The 5,052-nt window shown below is 43.9% G+C and overlaps 1 long non-coding RNA gene across 1 annotated transcript; it reads right to left on the bottom strand.

Annotated features, from left to right (window-relative positions):
• Positions 1-1,539: 1,539 nt before the first annotated feature.
• Positions 1,540-2,794, bottom strand: LOC126989205 (uncharacterized). The gene is made up of 3 exons (XR_007743030.1): positions 2,388-2,794; positions 2,116-2,265; positions 1,540-1,574 (listed from the first exon to the last, which is right to left on the bottom strand). It is a non-coding gene; the product is annotated as an uncharacterized LOC126989205 (long non-coding RNA).
• Positions 2,795-5,052: the final 2,258 nt, after the last annotated feature.

The raw sequence follows: 5,052 nt of genomic DNA, 5'->3' as shown, positions 1-5,052 counted from the left end.
TGATGCTGAAATAATGAAGAAGACTGTGTAGCCCTGAGCCAAGATCTTGATATAATAAGCGAATGGGCATGCAAATGGGAAATGACATTCAATACAGAGAAGTGTAGCGTAATGGAGTTTGGTAAGAGCAGTAGATGAATATCGGGGAACTACTCTCTGAGTAATGAAAGAATCATGAAAAAAAACTGAAGAAAAGATTTGGGAGTGATCATAACAGACAAGTTATCCTTTGGAAAACATATAGACCGGATAACTGGGGAAACATACAATCCTCTTAGAAACATAAAAGCAGCATTAATATATTTAGATGAAGAAATGGTAAAGAAACTAATAACATCGATGATACGTCCAAGACTGGAATATGCAGCATTAGTGTGGTCACCTATGTTGAAGACAGAAATTAGAAAATTGGAAAGAGTACAAAGAGCAGCGACTAAATTACCGGAAACTCTGAGAGAACATACCTATGAAGAAAGACTGGAGAAATTGGGACTAACAAAACTAGAGAGAAGAAGAGAGAGGGGACCTAATAGCATTGTACAGGATACAAGAGGGATTGAGAAATTGGACAGGAAGACCTAGTGGTACGTGACAGAAGTGTGACAAGAGGCAGTGATAAGAAATGACAAGAAATACAGTTTTCCATACAGAAGTATAACAACATGGAACGGACTGACAAGGAGACTGTGTGTAAAACGATAAATGAATTTAAAGAAAAACTGTATAAAAAGCATTATTGAGATGGGACAGCACGAGCCTAGTAGGGTATTTCACAACTAGTTAAATACACACACACACACACACACACACACACACACACACACACACACACACACACACACACACACACACACACACACACACAAACCCACACACACACACACACACACACACACACACACACATGCAAGACACTTGGTCTGCTGCTTGATCTAGAGTACCCTCTGCAAAGATGCATTGAGGACAACACTGAAGTCTTTTCCCCTGTACAAGAAGCATGACTGGTGAAGCTTTTCTCACCAAACAAAATTCTAATTGTGTCTATATTCTCCAAGGAGTCGTGGTAACTACATTTTCACCTTTCAGCTCACCCCTGCAGGAAGGTTTGCATAGATATGACACTTTCTCTTGAGCGTTCCCTTGGCTGCTGAAGTGTTTTCAAAATCACACAAAGAAGTAAAGAGAGCACCTTGCTGGGATCCTGCTGAACCTGATCTCCATTCTGGCCAGCAGCAGTATTTTGTAGCCAGTTTTATGTAAAATGTCTCCTGGTGACTGTAGTGCTGCTTACTGCCTGTGTTCATGCCTCACTCTAAATCATAACTCTTGTCAGATGGTCCAGGCTGCTCCTCACCCACAATATGAGGCACGGGTGAATACTCTTGTGGTCTCCAGCGAGCAAAACTTGCATCATCTACCAAGGTCTTTTCTGGTGAGTCTCCCGAGTTTGGCCGCCAAGAAACACCTCCTTCGTCCAGGGGTGAAGACCTGAGGCTTAAGGGTTCTGCTTCACCTGCTGTCTTGGCCCCAGCAGCCACTTCCTCCTGGCTTGTGGTGGCTTGACATCCTCACACCTGCAACAATCCTCATCATCATCATCACCCCAAGCTTCACCCCCTGCCCAAGTGTTGCCTCTCACCGGCAGTCACTAACAAGGACTGGACCTTACAAAAGAGTCTGTTGGAGAAAATCCTGAGCTGACTTTGCTTTTCAGAGAATGCAAGAGGATTGTCAATATCAGTTTTGATTAAAATATGCATCTTTAACCCCTTGACTGCAAATTTCCTACCAGAAGACCTCACCAAGCTACAGGAATGGAACAAAAGTGGCTGCTACAATAATGAAAAAAATGGCAACAGGAATGGAACAAAAGTAGCTGCTACAATAATGAAGAAAAATATAAAGTCCTGCACCTTGGGAGGGAATATCCAGCACACCAATACCACATGGGAAACACTCCACTATCCACCACAGAGCCAGAGAAAGACCTGGTAGTACATGTTTTCATGGTACCAATGAAACCAAATACATGCCCATCGCAGCGGACGGGTTAAAGATGCTTTATACCATAAGTTTTCCCAAGGATAATTTCCAAAAAAGCTCAAGGCTTCTCACCTGGACATTGAAGTGTTCCTCGGGATGCTCTCGGGCGACGGTGGCCTGCTGCTGTGCAGCCTTCATGGAGAGACTCATCGTCACTGCTGAGGGCGCTGTCCTGCTGCCCCGCGCTGACCTCTGTGAGTCTGCTCCCAGGCAGGCGGCAACCTTGGAAACATTTATAAAGAATAAGAAGAGGCGACACTGGCCACACTTATAACTACCATGTCTGTTTTGTTTATATTCCCTGCCTGTTCCCTTGTCAGTAATCTGTCAGCTGCAACACTTACCAGCATCTTGGTCCACCTGGGCACTCTGAGCCTGTGTCCGCACCACTGCACAGCCTTCAGACACCAGTACCAGCACAAGATCTTGTGTCAGCCAGTCTTTGGGTGTCTCAGGGAGGCTGCTTGCCTTCAGCCGGGGCACCAGGCCGCCCAGCACTCCCAGGAAGGCTCACGGCCAGCCTGCCGCTCACACAGCCTGAGAGTGAGGAAATAATCAGAATAAAAAAAAAAATAACATGGAAACAAATACCTCACATACACAGTTTCTTACTAACTAAGAGTGAATGTTCATATTCTTGTCAAAACATTCAATCATTATACCTTAGGAACACTTTGGGGTTATCCAGATGATGCACAATGATACAACTAAATATTTACTGCAATATCAGAGTGAAACATCAACCAACATGAATCAATTAGGAGGTTATCAACGGAACATGACAATGACTCCATGCGCACACTAATGGTTGAGGCCGTCCGACGCAAACTCCACCTGGGCTGATTTCCCACCCAGTGACCCACCAAGGCTTGCAGTGGCCGGGCCGAGCGCTGGACGGGCGCTGCTGAAGAAAGTTGAAAACAGTGTTTGTAGAAAGAAGAAAAAGATGCTGCAACAACCACAAGCTTCACCTCTTGTGTCCATCAGTATACTGAGACAACAATGGAAACTAATTCAGTCTTGCTAAATAACTGTTGAGCAAGCCCTTCAGTTCGGCAAAGAATTGTAAAAAGAAAAAATACACTCCCAAACCCCAGTGCTTGGTCTGCTTGAGGATCCTGATCACTGTACTGCTGAACAACAACCAAACATGACTTTTCATTCCTCTCACACATGACAATTTCACATTAGGGTTACACAGTATTAATGCACATCCCATGCAAGAAAATGGCATTACATTACTATGTTTAACCCTTGACTGTGGATTTCCTACCAGAAGACCTCACCAAGCTACAGGAGTGGAACAAAGTGTCTGCTATAATTCAATGAAGAAAATGTAAAGTCCTGCACCTTGGGAGAGGATATCCAGCACACCAATACCACATGGGAAACACTCCACTATCCACCACAGAGGCAGAGAAAGACCTGGGAGTGTATGTTACCAGGTTACCAGCGAAGGACAAATCCCTGACAATCGCAGCGGACAGGTTAACCATCAACAGTCCACTACAGGATTATGGCCTTCCTAGGATGCTCTAACTCTCCTGTCCTGTTAGTATACTCCTCCCTGTTCAGGCTAATGCAGGCTAATTCCATTTTTCCGCCTAGTTCTCTGTCTGGCGTTAGTGTGCTCCATCCTGCCCTGGCAAATGTTCTAATTCCACCTCCACCTGGTTCTCTGTTTGGTGTTAGTGTCCATCCTGCCTCTGGTAAGGTTATAATTCCACTTCTCACCTGGTTCTCTGTCTGGTGTTAGTCTACTCATCCTGCCCCAACAAAGGTTCTAATTCCACCTCTCCACCTGCTGGTGAAGAGGTGGATTAGATCCTTGTTGGGGCAGGATGGAGCACACTAACTCCAGACAGAGAACCAGGTGGAGAGGTGGAATTAAAACCTTGCCGGGGCAGGATGGAACACACTAACACCAGACAGAGAACCAGGTGGAGCGGTGGAATTATAAACTTTGCTGGGGCAGGATGGAGCACACTAACACCTGACAGAGAACCAGGTGGAGCGGTAGAATTAGAACCCTTTGTTGGGGCACGATGGAGCACACTAACACCAGACAGAGAACCAGGTGGAGAGGTAGAGTGCAGGCGAGATTGAGGAGGCGGGGTATAAGGACACCACTGCCTACAGTAACTTTCGGTAATGTACAATCAACTCGAAATAAAATAGATGAATTAGCAGCAAACTGTGAATATATAGGGAACTACTGAGAGAGTAGCTTCATAGCATTAACCGAAACCTGGCTTGAAGACAAGGATGTTGACGAAACAGTAAATATTGATGGTTTCTTGATAGTCAGGGGAGACATGAAGGACGTGGTGAAACAGAAGGAGGAGGGGCGGCGGTGTACATAAATGAGAGATGGTGTACTCAGGTTAACATAAAGGAACATTTTTGTTGTGACGACCTGGAATATTTAGTAATATCATGTAGACCTTTTTACCTACCACGTGAATTTAATAATGTGACGATTATAACTGTATACATCCTGACTGATGCCACTGAGGCAATAGCGAGTAAGTTATCACTAAATTGTGTTAGAAAATACGAAAATGAAAATCCTGAAGGAATTATGAAAGTGTTGGGGGATTTTAACCACTGTAATTTCCAACCATATGTACCTTTGTATCAGCAAACTGTAACTTGCCCCACTAGAGATAATAATATTTAAGATAAAATGTATTGTAATGTAAGGAACGGTTATCGTTCTTATCAAAAGCCTAAATTAGGTAAATCTGGCCACAATATGGTGTTTTTGGCTCCCACATGTAAGCAAACTCTGAAATGTAAACTGTGCAAGAAAATTAAGGTGCAGGATTGGAATAATGAGCACATGGTGAGTCTTCAAGGCTGTTTTGATTGTACAGACTGGGATGTGTTGTATAGTGAGTCCAACTCTATTAGTGCAAATGTAGATGTTTTAAATTCATATATTGTACAGACTGGGATGTGTTGTATGATGAGTCCAACTCTATTAGTGCAAATGTAGATGTTTTAAAT

Source organism: Eriocheir sinensis, unplaced genomic scaffold (genome assembly GCF_024679095.1).
Source record: "Eriocheir sinensis breed Jianghai 21 unplaced genomic scaffold, ASM2467909v1 Scaffold1097, whole genome shotgun sequence".
NCBI lineage: Eukaryota > Metazoa > Arthropoda > Malacostraca > Decapoda > Varunidae > Eriocheir > Eriocheir sinensis.
The sequence above is the reverse complement of the archived record's forward strand: the minus strand, read 5'-3'. Positions and strand labels throughout refer to the sequence as shown.